Consider the following 16,726-nt stretch of genomic DNA (forward strand, 5'->3'; position numbering starts at 1 on the left):
CGCAAAAAACAAATTACAATTGAGAATCATCTATTGAAAAGGAATTTTATAGCTGATCCAGTCCCAAATAACTTTTAGGTCTAAGTCGCTATGTTGTGTGACGTTGTGTCAATTAGTTCATTGGCAGAACCTTATCTCAGTGTTATTTTCAAAGTTGTGTTACTTCTAAACACACCTTTTTTTTTTTTTAATGATCACAGCTTTAATATTCAGAATTAGCTCCAATCAGGGCATCTAAAGCCTTTTTTTTTTTTTTAAACATCATAAGCCTTTCCTTCTCTAATGCCTGCCTTAGAGACTCTGCCAAACACAGGTGATGGTGGCTGATTCCCTTGCTGTAGCAAACTCTGAATAAACAGCTTCTGCTTGTTTTCATTTGGGTGGTCTTCACTGATTTCCACACAGTGAGAAACAGTGTTCCTGCTTGATAGGCACTTGAGAAGGAGATTTCAGTGTGACTGTTTTATAAGCCGAACTACACATTCAACTATTGCTGTTTTCAGTGGCTGATTCTTCTCAGTAACTTGAGCCTATGCAATAATTAGTTCTGTTTTCCAACTTGAGCCTATGTGATAATTTGTCCTGTTTTCCAACATATACTGTACTCATAATCCAACTTTATAAATATCTGTACCAGGGCAACTCAAGTTCTCTGATGTGTTATTTAACACATGATTTTTTGTTTTTGTTTTTTTGCGGTATGCGGGCCTCTCACTGTTGTGGCCTCTCCCATTGCGGAGCACAGGCTCCAGACGCGCAGGCTCAGTGGCCATGGCTCACGGGCCCAGCCGCTCCATGGCATGTGGGACCCTCCCGGATTGGGGCACGAACCCGTGTCCCCCGCATTGGCAGGCAGACTCTCAACCACTGCGCCACCAGGGAAGCCCTCACGTGATTTATTTTATTAGGTTATCTCTCATAATACTTGCTTGTATTTTTATTTCTATTCTTTCATGTAGATTCCAACTTACCATCAATGTTAATATGCTATCAATTGAACTATAATCACATAAGGATTGACTTCTTATTTTTAGTTTGCTCCAAGTTCACAGGAAAACTAAGGAATTTACTATTTATTAAAACTAAGGGTTTACTATTATTATAACCAATTTACAGATAAGAAGACCAAGGCTCACATAGGGTAAGAACTTCCCTGAGGTCATGAAGATAATAAGTATAAAAATGAGATCTCAAACCTGTACAAGACATATGTCCACAGAGAAGTTAACATTTACAAACATCGATGTACCTGGACGTAGGCTTGCAGAGCTTTTCTGTCTTGTTTCTTGAAGGATATCAGCAAGTCCTGGGGATTCAGGACATTTCCAACAGCACTGAGCCTTAACAGGGAGCCAGCCAGCTGGAGCTACTGCTGTTTCTTCCCACGTAGTGAGGGTGCTCAGACACTTGGGATGCTCCTGGCACTGCCCACCGTTGTTTCTCACTTAAACAAGAAAGGCCATCCCCACTGCAACTTTGTATTCCAGTTGATGGATGCTCCAACATCATTTTCTTAAATGAAGAAAACCTGGTGTCTCCTGCATGGTCCTCTCTGGGTGCATCTGCATTGCTGGTCTCGCAATAAGAAAGGAGCTAATAAGTCATGTCTTTCTACATTGCTGTTGGTGCTATCATGGCTTTCTGTTTTCCAAGCAGAAGCAGCCTGATATCACCGTACAATGACTCCTGAACCCTCCCCACCAAAGTCACAAATCTAAGCTTCTGGGAAAAACTACCAACAAAACACCCATCAATGAGAAATGGTTACTTGCAAAGAAGAAAACAAAAAGTTACAATCTGAAATTCAGAATATTTTGCTTATTACAGTTACTTCTCTCCTACTTATTATTAGCAATATCATTATATTACTGTGATGTGATAGCAGCTGTCTTTCACTGAGTACCCACTACCTAGCAAGAGCTGTGCTAAATGCTTTATATATTATAACATTGAATTCTCACAGCATTATGAGGTGTTTAATATTATCTCTATTTTACTGATGAGGAAACCAAGGCTTAGAAAGGTTCTCCTGCTTCAAAGTCAGCCAGACTGCTTAACCCCTCCACTGTGCTATATATAGCAATGGGAAATGTAGAAATAATTTAAATGTTCCTTAAAAACATTTGCCTGATTTTTCTTTTTGGCATGCAGAATCTTAAAATAATGTACTTTTAAGGTTTAGACCACTGAATTACTTTTAAGAAGCACCTTTCCTTTCCCCAATCCATTAGTTACAGGTGGCAGCACGGTGTTTTGGGGAGCAATAATGGCTTTGGTGTGAAGAATGCCCAGATGTGGGGAGAGTTACTGTGTGGGATATGGTTCCTCATCTTGCAAATGGGGACTACTACATCCCACCTCCCAGGATGGTGATGAGTGCTAAATGAGGACATGTATGTATGTAAAGCTTTTGGCCCAGTGCCTGGTGCACAGCAAGTGGTCAATGAGCGGTGAGTCCTCCAAGTGCAGCCCAAGAGTCCTCCTGTGTTTAATCCTCCCCTTCCCTGACTCTATAGCTTTCTCATGCCTCTTTATTTACTTAAGGCTCATATTCCACCTGCTTTCAAAGAGTGTTCAAGAAGGAGCTCTAAGTTGATCTCTGTATAAGCATGGTTGGCTATGAATTTACTGGAGAGGTCAGAGGTCATAATTCTACTCCTATCCATGTAAAACTAGGCAAGCCCTGTGCCTCAGTTTCCTTATATGTCAATGGGGATAAAAGCAGCACTCTGTTTCTCAAAGGGCTGTAAGGAGGATGATAAGTGAAATAAATGGAAAGCTAAAATGTATTACCAGCTATCATTAATGTCAACTTGTAGTGGCTTGTAAATGCCACAAGGGACATGTTCTACAACAGGGGACAGCCTCAGACTATAATGAAACCCAGCGATAGAATAAAGCCTTATTTGTTTGTCTTTGGGTCTTCCTCTGTGGACGGCCAATGTGAAAGGGTCAGCCATCCCGTTTTCTGCTTCCTCTAATGAACTCCTTGTGGTGCAGTTCCTTACCTAATGTCAAAAGGCAAGTCTTGAAGCCAGAGACAAGCCAGAAATCTCATTGTCCTCTCTGGTTTACTTCTGACATCTAAGTGCTTCGGCCCCTTGAGGTGAAGGTGCTGTGAATAGGGCTACTTTTCATTATGCACTTTCTCAGAACAATGTATTGAGACTTAAATACATTGAGTATCATGAGATACTCAAAAATATATCACACTTATTGTTGATAACCTGGGAAAAGTTTCCACTGTCCAGAAGCTGAGGTTCGAACGTCACTTTTTGTTTTAGAAGCTGGTCTCATGAAGAGATGTGTCCTTTAACCTTTGTTCCCACCTGAGACTACTTCTGCTCCCCACCCCCGGCCTTTAAGTGTTTTGTAGCATTTGCTTTGACAGACCACCAGTTGCCTCTTCTCAGACAAAGTAGATTGAATGGCCAGAACTGCTTGGGCACCGCTGTTGACAATTAAAATTGGGACACCCAACCACAGCCCACTCCCAGGAAGTTGGTACAAATTTATGTCCTGCAGCTGTGTGGGCAGCACCTTCTGAGAGGCAGTTGCTTATTTGAAGGCTAGGATGAGCATGGAGCTGTAGAGAATGTGTCAGACGGTGGGAGTCTTTGTTGTCTAGCAGTTGGTTAGGAGCTTGGACTTGGGAGGCAGACGACACAGTTAGAGCCTGACCTTACTAGCTGTGGGAGGTTGGGTGAGTCCCTTGACCTCTCTGAGCTTCCCTTTTCTCTTATAGTGGAATGGTAGCTGTTTCAGAGGGTTGCTCTGAAGGTTAAATGAAACTAAGCCTATAAAGCTGTTCGACTAGTGCCTGATAGGCAGTAAGCACTCAATGGATATCAGCTATTGTTATTGTTACAAGCATGTAACGTGCTTGGCACAAGTGTGTATATTTTTTTTAAAAAAATTATTTATTTTAGGCTGTCTTGGGTGTTCATTGCTGTGTGCGGGGGCTTCTCATTGCGGTAGCTTCTCTTGCTGCAGAGCATGGGCTTCAGTAGTTGTAGCTCGAGGGCTCTAGAGCGCAGGCTCAGTAGCTGTGGCTCACGGGCTTCGTTGCTCCACGGCATGTGGTATCTTCCCGGACCAGGGCTTGAACCCGTGTCCCCTGCATTGGCAGGCGGATTCTTAACCACTGTGCCACCAGGGAAGCCCCACAAGTGTGTATATTAAGGGTGGTTGCTGTTACCATTGTTATTGTTAGTGTTGTCCTTTGTCATCTGGACCTTGAATAAGTTTCTCAGCCCCCCGGGTCTCTCAGAAATGTACTCAGTGGAAGTGACTCCCTCACTTCTGGTTAGAGGCTCCCTCTGCACAGAACTCAGACAGGACTTCCTGAGGCAGTGGGTGGACATCATCACCAATATCTGAAACAGACTCCAAGCCGTCCTCATTTAGCTCAGTCTTTAACCAAGACTTGTATAATCCTCTTCCTCTCTGTCTCAGTAACCCCCCATCAAATGCCTCCAAATTCTCAGGCAAATCCTGAAGTTCCTTAGGTAAGATTCATTCTTCCTCCCTCTGAAGCATGTAATTGACTTGCCACTAGAGCTCAGTCATGTATAGTAGGTGTCCCTCTCCCAGTCTTGGTCAGTGTTTAGTTCAAAACTGTACCAAGGGTTCTCAATCCTGGCTATACATTAGATTTATCTGGTGGGGGGCTTCTTGAACATGTAGGTGCCCCACTGTCGATGATTAAATCAATGTGTGGGGATCATCCTGGGTATCTGTGTAGCTAACACTTCTAAGTATTTATTTACTTTATGCCAGGCTGTGCGTAAGAGCAGCTCATGGAATCCTCATCACAACCATGTGAGGTGTTATCCTCATTCTACTGAGTGGTTAAGTAAGTTGGCCAGGGTTACCTGACTTAGCTAGAGGTGGAACCTGGGTGGAATTTGGGGGTCTCTTGGTCTCCAAAGCCATGGTTTCCTAATAAGCTACTTTCCCCCAAAATCTGTTTCAGCAATGATTCAATATCTGAGCTTCCCTAATATTCTCACACATTTGTTGGAAAGAGCCTCTAGGCCCAGATATTAGTGGATGCCTGATTTCAACTGTAAGGTTAGAGGAGGAAGCAGTGTTGAGGCGATACCCACCATTTTCACACCCTCGCCCATGCTTCATCTGCAGTCATTGCGAGGTGAGGCAAATGTTAGTCATATTCCTGGAGACCCAGGATGTATTGGGTATTTATTCTAATTAGAAGCAATAAAAGAATTACTCCTTATGGTGTGTATTTCCTTGCCCAAAGAAGAAGGGTTTTGGGCTTTGGCAAAACAGAGAAAACATTTGATTCTTTTCCATCCTTTGTCTTATATTAAAGATGAGGCAGATCTAGAGTTTAGTCCATAATTAAGTTTACTTTATTTAAGCATTTTGATTTTTAATGGCTTTGAGAATTAACAAAGATGGTTATAAAAATAACTACAGTGGAGTAAGCCTCCAGAATCTTATAAACCCACTACCATTTATGTTGATGTGGCAAAATAATTATATTAAACACATATACCTGCACACACATGCATACACTCACATATACACTTACGCATGCTTGCTCACAATTCACACACAGAATGAAGAAAACTAGAAGTTTACTGTATTTTAAAATAGAGCAGTAAGCCTCATTTAGGTTGCAGAATTAGTAAATATTAATTTATTCACACATCTACTTATTCTGGTTTTGATGGGTAGAATTAGAGTTAGACATGCTTTGGTCTTAATATAGGTAGAAATGACCTAACCCTTTGAGCCATTTGATAATGGAATGGACAGCCCTGTGGTATAAGCGAGTCCTCTCTCACAGAAAGGATCCAAGCAGAGGCTAGCTGGCTCTGGGAAGGAGAATCTGTCTCAGATTTCTTTTCTATTCTATCTTGTGCTAAAACCTAACGTAGCAGGTGCTTTGAGAAGGTGGACAGCAGCATCAGTGACCTGCTAGCACTTTGGCTTGTGTCTAGAACCCTCACTTTCAAGTGTGTCTGTGCAGGGAGGTAAGCTATGGATTCTGAACCCCTCTTATCTAAGTCTCTTTCAGTCCCTTTTTGGACCTAGCCAGTTACACATGCAATTAGTGCTGATGGTTATAATTATCACTTTCTTTCCTGAAACTGATAACCAATTAATTTCATAGACTATGGATGATATGACATCAAATGCTATAGTTTTGTGGGGGGTTTTTGTTACATGGAATAAAGGCATTCTTCTGATCTTCATAAGGAAATCTTCTTAGAAAATTATCTACTCTTTGAGTTTCCAGTCTGAGTTGAAATTCATAGAATAAAAGATTTATTTTCTCATACTTTCAACAGGTATCTATTATATCATGACAGTGGTCCTGACATTGGGGTCAACACACTAGAAGTGGTCTTATTCCTGATAGAACGGAAACATACTGTTGAGTGGACAGCACCGACACCATGAATCAATCATCAGTTATTCCATTATAGTCATGATAAGAGCCATAAAAAAGACATGCAGGGGGCAGTGAGATTTGATAGCAAGGGCACCTAACAGAGGGCTCAGGGAGACCTTCTGGAAGAAGTGCTATTTGAGTTGAGGCTGAAAGCGGAATAGAAGTTAATTAAGTGGAGCGGTGGGAAAGGAGGGTGTTAAGCAGTAGAAATGGCAAGGAGGAGCCCATTTCTTGGAATGTATTAAATTGGATCCCAAATCAGGTTGCAGTATTTCCCACTGTGGATTTTCGGTGAATATTAGTCTGAAGTCCTGAGACTTCAAAACCATTAAGGGAAAGGCTTTTGAATTCTATTTCACAAACTATTTGCTTTAAGGCTCTAGAAAATTATCCTTTTTGTACCTGTTTGTACTTTGCAGAACATAACCCAGGGAAAGCCTGAGTGCTATGGGCGCTGTAGTCAAATGTAGGACTCGTCTTCCTTCTTCAGCCTGAAACACCTGCTAGAAAAAACCCCAGACGTGCTGCGTATGGTCACATGTCATGAGAAGGGCATGTGCCACTCTAAACAACATCTGACATGCATCATGTCTCAATAAACTTCGTTTTTGACTTAGGTCACAGAGAGAATGAATTCTGATCTTTACTCACAGTATAAATTTGCTTTTAAAAAGAAATCCAACATTTAAAAAGTCATGCATCTTTTTCTTATTTTTAGGATTGTTTTGATTCCAACTGTATCCTGGCTAGCACCCAGCTTTCTATGTGTGTTCTGAAACTTTAAAAAGAACAGTTTTTTAAAGTTACACTGGCACTTGAGAAACTTGGAAAGTGGAAACAGCATACAGCCCAGACAACTGAATTTACTGTATCTCATGAAGAAAATGATGTTAGTTTCTATTTATTGAGCATTTACTATGGGCCCAGCACAGTCCTAGGAACTTTCCATACAATTTCTTATTTAATATTCTCAAATTACTTGTGAGGCAAGTACAGTTAATCAACCCACCCTTTTGTTTTCTCTTGAGGAAACAGGCTGAATGGGGTTAGATAAATTGCTCAAGACCACACAGGGTCATAAAGGGAGGGACTGGCTTGACTCTATCATTGTGGGACCACAAAGCCCAAGTCTAACTCTTTATTACAATTGTTCCATGTCTTGGAAACTGCACGATGGAAACGTTGGGTATCAGATTTTTAGACATTCAAACTGAATAGTAATTGTACTTATGGTCCCAGGCCTCAACAACTAATGCAAACATAGCCTCCTCTCAACTTCCCTTAAAATGTTCCTCTAACAGAGGTTTAAAGACCCTTTAGATGAATGGTGAGTTCAAGTTTACTACTAGGTGTAGTGGAGAAACCAGGATGCATGAGGCATAGTCTTTAGTCATCTAGCAGAGGTGATATTATTATTGTTATTTATTAATCTAATTTAATTTAATTAATTTATTTTTTGGCTTTGTCAGGTCTTAGTTGTGGCACTCGGGATCTTTCATTCTGGTGCATAGGCTTCTCTCTAGTTGTGGCACGCAGGCTCCAAAGTGTGTAGGCTCAGTTAGTTGCCCTGCGGCATGTGGGATCTTAGTTCCCTAACCAGGGATCAAACCTGTGTCCCCTGCATTGAAAGGCATATTCTTAACCACTGGGTCACCAGAGAAGTCCCTGGCAGAGGTGATATTAAATGCCACAAAGTATTCTTGCTACCGCAGGTCTGATGAGTACTGCATGGGTGGTTGGGGAATAAGTTCTACTTAAACTTTATTAGTGCTGGTCTCTTATTTATATAACAATCATCATCACTTGTGATGTGGCTGCAGCTCTTCCATCTGAATATAATTTTCTGTGTTTATCACTTTTAAAAACTTCTTATGTTCCTGGCTCTAGAAAAAGGTCATAAACATTCATCCATACAATGGACTATTATTCAGCTATTGAAAGGGAAGAGGGAGATGTACACTGACACGGAAACTGTCCATGATGTACACAATTTTAGCTGAACAAAATCAAATTGCAGGAGAGTATGTATATTAGGACTCACTTGGTTACAAGTGGTAGACAACCACGGAGAAAGTTTTCCATGGCAGTGGAGCCATGGATGTTGCTAACTGTGTTATTACGTCCTTATAGTTCCTTGACTAGAGAAGAACAGAGCTCCAGTTGAAAAAAACCCCAGGAAAGGATTCTGATTGGTCTGACTGTGGCCACATGTCTAGCCCTTGGAGCAACCACTGTGGCCAAGGAGGGAAGATGATGTGACAATTTCTGAAGCCAGAAGAGCGAGGTCTAAAGCTAGAAGGAGGAGATAAAGGATACTGAAAGTCAAAAACCATAATTGGGCCCAATTTTTGTTAAAATATGCATTCAAAAAATCCAAGGACTATACACCAGGTTGTTAAAAGTGGTTGGCTGTTTTTAGAGCAGATTTTAACCTCTTCTGGAATGTTTGAATTTTATTTTATAACCCGTTCCTCTTACTTTTGTAAGTTAAAATTAAATTTTTTTTTCATTAGAAGGTTAAGTAAAAGAAGGTCCTAAACTAGTAAGCTCTTGTTTATTCAGCTGATAATGTATCTCATTAATCAAACCCAGGAGCATCATTCTAAAGCTGTTGTCAATTTGGTATATATTTTTATCATTTAAAATAACTTGTTTTCTTTCATTATTCTCCTCCAAGCAAATTAGTTCCCTTTCATTTCATTGTGTAGTTAAGCCTTTTGTTTAGAAAAGAACTCTTTCTCAGAGCTGATCCAAAGCCTGTTTCAAGAAATGGATGAATTTTTGGCAACATAAGTTATGAACCTTTGTACAGTCTATAAGAGTTGCTTGGTGGTAGAACATTCAGTAGTCTGAGCCACTTTTGTAGGTGGTAGGGTATATACTTAATGCTTGGAAGGAAAGCCAACACCCTCTCCTGTTTTCTGGGTCCTGGCCCTGTTCTACCTTTATCAAGCATTGGCCTCTGTCCTGAGGCAGGATGATTAATGGGCCCATCACTTTTATCTTTGCAGTACAACTGCGATTCCACTCTTCAAATTTACATTAACAATTCTCCTATTACTAAAAAATGGCTCATATTTATGGAGTACTCAGTGTGTTTATTCAGACATTTATCTCAGTGACTTTTCAAATATGTAGCCTAAAGCAGGTATTTTATAGACCTTCAAGATCCTTGGTTAAGTTGGGTAAACAAGACTGTTTTTGCTGCAAGAAACATTTCCAGTGGCTTGTTAACCCTTTCTCTCACAAGAATCCACCTCTTGGGCAAATGTTTTTCTCCTGCTCAGAGAGACTCTGGACTGTAAAGATGAATGCAGGCATTTTCAGCAGCACTGGAACACCAGGAAGTTGGGTGTTAGTTAGAAGCTCTAGTATAAGAAATTCTTGTTTGGAACCCTAGGGTATAAAATTCCTATAATTGAAGCTCCAGACCCTTTTTTCCTCTTTGTTTTCTTTGTTCCTCAGAAGTTCCAATAAAACTTTACTTACAGAAACAATCAGCCAGCCCATGGGCTGTAGTTTGCTGATTTCCATTTCAAAAATATTATATATTATATTGATTACTGAGATTTTGGTGTCTCCTTAAAGTTTGCACCCAAGGCTAGAGTCTCACCTGCCTCAATCTAGTCCTGCCCATTTAGCATGGAGTTTCACAGATTCATTTAAAACTCCTGACAATGTTACAACTATTAAATGCTGAATTTTTGCCACTAAGGAGGAAAACAGAAAAAAGGTTGGTTTTGTTATGTTATGGATATTTCAAATACCTTTCATGTTGCAACACCCTCCACCCAATTTTGTTATTTTTCTCTCATTTAATGGATCCCATCATTAGCTTGCTTAAAATTTTTGTTGCATCCTTTCAGCATCTGCATGGATGGAAGCGCAGACAGGATTCAAGGTAAGAACTGTTCATGGGTTCTAGAATAGCTTAACTCTCCAGAATGCCTTTAGCTTTTTAGAAGGAAAAACACAGTGGTATTTGAAAGTAACTGATTTAGTAGCAAAAAGCACAAGTCTAAGGAACCACGGTTTGGGTAAGGCCAAAAGAATATATAAGCCTGTAGCATTCTGAAATATTTAAAACCTGCATCTGTAGTTATTCCTCTCCTTAGGGGCTTCTAAGGGGCCTTTTCCACCTTGAAATTGTTCTTGAAAAATGGGCACGGTTAAAAGTCCTTTTAATTTTACAGCTTTTGGCATAATTTAAAATGTGCTAATGAACTACCTTTAAATAGCCAAGTCAGGGAACACTGCAAGAAGAGGAGGCCTAAGGGATGGGCAGTAGCTCATGGAAAATACCATATAGAAACAGACACAGCCCAGGCTTAGGGCTTAGCATGGCCATCTGCCACATCTTCTCAGAAGCAGAGTGAGGAATCCCCAAAGACTGTAATAATGTCTACTTATGAGGTTTCCCCAAGGTTTGTTTTCTTTGGGGAATCTGGTTACTGGGCCAGATTCGGTCACTGGGCCAGATTTGGCCACTGGATTCTAGTGGACTGGAGTGAAGCGCTTTGTCTAAGCACTAGGAAGGTGGTTTTCCAATTCAGGGAGAATTTGTGTCTGCAAAGAAAAGAAACTCACTCAGGCTACCTGAGACAGGAAAAAGAAAGGTATGTATCTATTGGAAGGACATGGGGGCCTCTCATGGAAACCAAGGACAGCAAAGGTGGCCAGACTTCATGACTAGCCAGAATCATAGCAATGGAAAGTTACTGGAAACCAAGCAACTAAATAAATGGATGTAATTTGGACATTTAATCAACATTTTTTACAGGCCCCTGAAAGACTTACATGTCTTGACATTACAGATATACAGAAAACTGTAAATGGGGAATTAATAGTTGTTTAGTTATAAATACCTACACAATGTAGCTTTATGGCTTCTCATATTACATATTTACATTTTCATATTTCATTTGAAAACAATTGTAGGTTAGCTTTTCTTCTCATCTCAATAATTCTTGAGTATGCTTGATGATTACAGACAAAGCATAGCCACAAGTGGATAAAACGAATTAGTCAAATAAATTTAAAAGCAAAGTTAAAGAAACTTTCAAAAATTTCTACAGGAAAAAGGATACATATTTTGATGGTGATGGGTTTTGATATGTTTGCTATGATGCTTAGGGCTACCGGGAACTTAAAACATTTTTGGCAAAGAGAACTGGCTCATATTGGCTTAGCTGAGCCAATAGGTTGACTTCCTAAGGGTCAGGTGATTGGGACTTTTTTTTCTTTTGTGGCAGCCCAATGATGTTTCTCTTCAACTAAAATTTACCTTGTTAAGGGATATGTACAAATTACCTCCTGCCTAAGAAGGACAGATAATTGTTGAGTTGTTTAGGGATTTTGTTTCTCATCTAACTAGATTCTTCATGTGGTGAACGACTATTCTGGGTTACATATACAGAGTTTTCCTTTTGCTTCAGATTCTGATATGGCCCTGGGTAGAGATGACAAAACTGGCTGATGGGGTGGCTATGAAATCAGCAAAAGGAGAAATCAGAGCTGCTCCTAGGTTTGGACCTGAGTAACTGGTTAAATGGTGGTGCCATTAACCTGATGGGCAACCTTGGGAGAGAAGCGCCTTAGTACATTAAAATGCAGAGTCTTGTTTAGGACAAATCAAGTTTGGGATGCTAGTTAGATACCCACACTGCGGATATCAAGTAAACAGCTAGCTACCTAAGTCTTTTAGGCCTTTAGGAATCTCAGTTTCTGTCTATATGGCTCCCTATTCTCCTCTCCGCAGACCAGCTTCCTTGGCAAAGGTCTTAGAGCTCACTTCTCCATGATCTTTGGCTTCATTGTTTTGGGTGCCATGGTTCTGATTTGGGCCACCATGGTCTACCAGCTCACCATTCAGTACCAGCTGGCTGACTCATTCTCATGGCACAGTTTCAAATACTGTGAAGATATGCTGTGATAGCCCACCCAGAGGCAAGTGTCCACCAAAGATCTGATCTCTGGTGGGGCTCACAGAGTATGCAGCCTGCTGCTCTGGACTGAGCACAGGATAGAGCAGGAAAGCTGGATGTGGCAAGCAAATTTTATGACATTCCCTTGGGAAGTATTTTCTGAACCCCAAGGTAAAAAGTTGGCTGTCCTTCCTTCATGCTCCTACAGTTCCCAGAGCTTTGTCCCTTCTAAGTGGTATTGTAATGGCCTGTTTTCGTGTCTCCCTTACTACACTGTGCATTCCTTGAGGGCAGAGGCTCTGAACCTGCGGGAATTAGTACAGCGTGGATACTCAGTAAGTATTTGTTGAGGGAATGAATGCATGAATATGTGAGAAAAAAATACCTGCACAAAGTGTTCTCTCTCTGACTTGCTGGAAGGGATCACCATGATGAAGAAATATGTAAAAAAACAACAAAGCAAAGCAAAGCAAAACAAAACAAAAACCAACAAAAAACTTGGAGCCACTTAACAGGTTTTGTAAAACATAACACATCTAATAATTTTCTATCCCTAGCCCTCAAGGGCTACTTGTAAGCATTTTGAACACTGTATGCGTTTATATACATATTTAAACATAAATTTAGAGAATGTTGGCTCTAGAAGGAATCTTAAGATCCTTTAGTTCAGCTTTTTAATTTTTCAGATAAGAAAACTAAGTCTCAAGAGGGTAAAGATGACTTATTTAAGATCCCTAAAAAAAAAAAAAAAAAAAAAAAAGATCCCTAAAGCTTCCAGTCCTTGTTCTACTATATAAAGTTGCTTTCTATTTAATACAATTATTCTTTACTTTTTCAAGGACCCAATGTGAAAGAATTCTGTTGAGAACCATAGATCTTCTCTCTGGAGGAAAAACGTACATAGGCATATAAGTAAGAAATTGTCCCCATGGAGTCCAAGGATTCCTATTTAGAACCCAAGGATCAAAGGAAAAGAGATAGGGTGCCCAAGAATAGTGAGCCTTAGGTATAAATTTAAAAACATTTTTAGCTGGGTATGTTACCTGACTTTTCTGAAAGATAGAAACACCTTACAGAGTTTTTGTGAGAGTAGTTGAGAAAATGTAAGTGCTGCTCTTAGAAGGTACTCAACAAAACGTTGGTAACATTTCAAAAGACATGGCATTATAGGACTTCTCAAAGGACTCTCGACAAGGCTTTTTATATATATAACAGGACTTTTCAGTTGAGGGAAAGGTACATGGGAAACTAAACACAACAGGTGTAGTTTGCTTTTGCCCACAGAGCATCCAGGTCAACAGAATGAGTGCTGATTTCCTTGTGACTGAGAGAAAGAAGAGGATGAGGGCAAAGAGGCCTCAGGGTCTACAGGTCTGTGAAAAACCTTAAATACCAGAGGTGTAAAAGGAAGGTGTAAGAAATAGGGCATTTGGGCTGGAAAAGGAAGGCATCCTCCTCTTTCAGGGGCAACTTCCTTCATTTAATATTTGAATTCCAACCAGGAGAGGAAAAAAGGAGTCATCCCTGGTCTTGGATGATTCCATTTACCTCTGCTTACCCAGACATCCCATGGTTGGATTTGCTTCATTTGTCTAAGCTCCCTATACGACTCATCAGGACAGGAAGGAAATCACTGCTCTAGTCCTGCAAACTTTCTACTCAAGTGAAAGAGACTAAATCTGGAGATTCCCTTGACGTTTGGAGTCCCCTAATAGACAATGGTAGCAGCTGGGGCTCCAGACTTGCTGGGTGGGAGCTTTTTCCCATGCAAAACCTGTCCAACTCCTCATGCACTTTATCTTGAGGTGTATTTGTGTGTGTGAATGAACTGACACCATCTTTCTACCTTAAATAGGACGATGCACACACTTTGCTGGGCACAGATGAGGCACTCAATGAATGATGGCAACTATGATGATGTTGATGGTATTATTTTCTTGCTCCCTTCTTCATTTCCATTCTCTTTTTCCTTCGGAGGAACAAGTAAAAGTCTTTTGAAATCCCTTCACCCTCCTAAAGAAGATAAAACTAATGGGAGGGTGCCAGGGTAAGGGAACCTCGACCCCCGCTCTAAAGCTTAACTTGAAAGATAGTTGCACCCCCTCCACCAAGTGTCATCCCTGTCCCTGTCGCTGAAGCCACCTAACTAATCCCCGGAGTGCCTGGCAGCTTTTGGGGGAGGGTAGAAGGGAAGGGGCGTCGGGGACAGGGGATGGAGACGAGATGCTCCGAGACAGCGGCCTCCTGGGAGGAGGCGTTACGAAGATCCCCGCGCCTGAACCCCGCCCCGGCCGGGCGCTCTCTGCTGCCCCCCGCGGAGGTGGCCGCGTCCCAGCCCCGGCCCCCCCCCACCCCCCCAGCAGCTCCTCGGGAATGCTGGGAATGTGAGTCAGGGCAGCGGCGAGCGAGCGAGCGCGCCGAGCGGCCGGGCGGGGGGCCCGGCGGAGCGCAGTTCTGGCAGCGCCCGAGAGAGCGCGAGTCTCGAGACTGCGGCGGGTGCCGCCCCCTCGGCCGTCGGCCCCGCCCGGCCCGGCGCCCGGCCTCGGCCCTCGGAACGGCGCCTTTCCTCCTTCCCTCCCCCCGCTCCCCTCCCTGCTCCTCCTCCTCCTCCCGCTCCTGCTCTCTCGGGCTTCGGCTCCGGTGCCGGCTCCGGCTCCTCCCGGCCGCCCGGGGCCAAGGCGACAAGAGGTTGTAAGAATCCGTGTGGGACGGCCCCGGGGCGAGCATCGGAAAGGTGAGACGTCGACGCCGGGGCCGCTGGGCGCCCGACTCCCTCGGGGCGCCCGTGCCCGGGCATCCCTCGTGCCGGGTCCCCCTCACTCGTGGGGAGCTGCAATGCGTTATCGGGGGGAGCCGAGGGGTGAACCACCCGCCTCCACCAGGGCTTGCTGGGGCGGGGGAAAGGATGGGGCGGCCTAAGGGCGGATTTGTCTCGATGTAGAAACCCCCGGATTGGAACAAGTGCACAGCTTCCTCCGGCGCGCGGGGGCTGCTCGCTCGCCCCGGCGGCCCGGGCCACCTCCCGCAGTCCCTCTCCTGCAGCCACCCTCATTGCTATTGCCTTTCTTCTTTCCATCTCCCCCTCTTTCGCCTGGCTTTCCCCCTCTTGCCTTGAAGGGTGGGGTGTTGGCAGGGGCAAGGGTCTCAGGGAATTCCCAAGCAGAACAAAGTAGAGAAAGGTGGAGCCTCAGACTAGGGGGTGGGGTACCTAGCTGCTTCGGTGGGCTCCGAGGGCAGCGGTTTAAAACAAACAAACAAACAAACAAAACCGTGTCAGAGAACATGAAGCGGATTTATTGGGGAGGGGTAGAGGGTGGTGGTATATGCAAACGAATACGATGTGAAATTAAACTGAACGACATTCCTTCCCTCGCCTTTCCCATCTCCGAATTATACAAGAAAAGCGATACTTATAGGATTGTACCTATTCATTTTATTTATTTTTTTTATTACTGTCGGAGCCTTTGAAAGATCATCTTAGGACAGTGAAGATTAAGGGCTGCCTTGGTGCGGGATAATAAAACAGCGCTCGTAAACTACGATCGGCCCTGCCTTATTTATTTTGTACTTAAGGGTCTCTGTTCTCCTTGCGCGAGAGGGAGGGTCCGCTCTGTTACGAGAGGATCGATTTTAGGCGGCTACCTGCCTTTGCTGGATGAAAGGCAGTTTACTCCCGGAGCGGTGAATTGTCAGCTCCTTCTGTGATTGACAGCCACACCTACCACTTAGGTGGGCAGAATGGGGACCGCTGGAATCTCAGGAGCCAATCAATGCTCGAGAGAGGAGGGCAGTTCCCACTGTCAGGGTTAGTTTCCTGGTTGGCTTTTTAAATCAGTGGTTTTACTTAACCATTGGTTTATACCAGGTATGAGGCTCCAGTTGTGAGAGGCAGACAAGCGAGAAGAAAACTCTTCGAAAATGGGCTTAGAAGCAAGTATGCTTGACTTGTATTTGTCACCCCCAACCCTTTTTTTAGTTGTAGTAGTTGGGGATGCTCAGGCCGTTGGCTTAAAAATGAAAATGAAATGAATCTGTGTAAAGAATGAAATGGGAGAAGGTGTTGGGGGTTAGAATTGTCCACCTATTTCTCTAGAATTGCAGGCTCCTTTATAAGAGATACCATTTACTCTTGAGGTATCTGGAAAAGGGTGTGGTGCTCTGTCTCCTATGGTCACTCTTGTCCTTGTAAAGTCACATTGTTTCTCAGTATACAGTACTTGGCTCTTGGCTCTATTGGGTGGATTTTTAAGATATTTTTGAAGCAGGCAAGCATGCTTTATTTGGATTACCACGAATAGATTCTTTTAGTTTTTGACAGTATAACCCAACTTCTGAAGTGAAGGCTGCCTTCTTCACTTCCAGTTTGGATGCCAGTTTG

General features: G+C 42.8%; 1 protein-coding gene across 4 annotated transcripts in view; it reads left to right on the top strand.

Moving 5' to 3' along the window:
* Positions 1-14,812: 14,812 nt before the first annotated feature.
* The window catches only part of ERC2 (ELKS/RAB6-interacting/CAST family member 2), a 962,057-nt gene continuing 960,143 nt past the window's right edge, over positions 14,813-16,726 (top strand). For all 4 annotated transcript variants that reach the window (XR_004482334.2, XR_007479446.1, XR_004482336.2 and 1 more), the window contains exon 1: positions 14,813-15,082. The gene's annotated coding sequence lies outside the window, so the exon portion shown is untranslated. The remainder of the gene's footprint in view (positions 15,083-16,726) is intronic.

This window comes from Orcinus orca, chromosome 10 (genome assembly GCF_937001465.1).
Source record: "Orcinus orca chromosome 10, mOrcOrc1.1, whole genome shotgun sequence".
NCBI classification, from domain to species: domain Eukaryota; kingdom Metazoa; phylum Chordata; class Mammalia; order Artiodactyla; family Delphinidae; genus Orcinus; species Orcinus orca.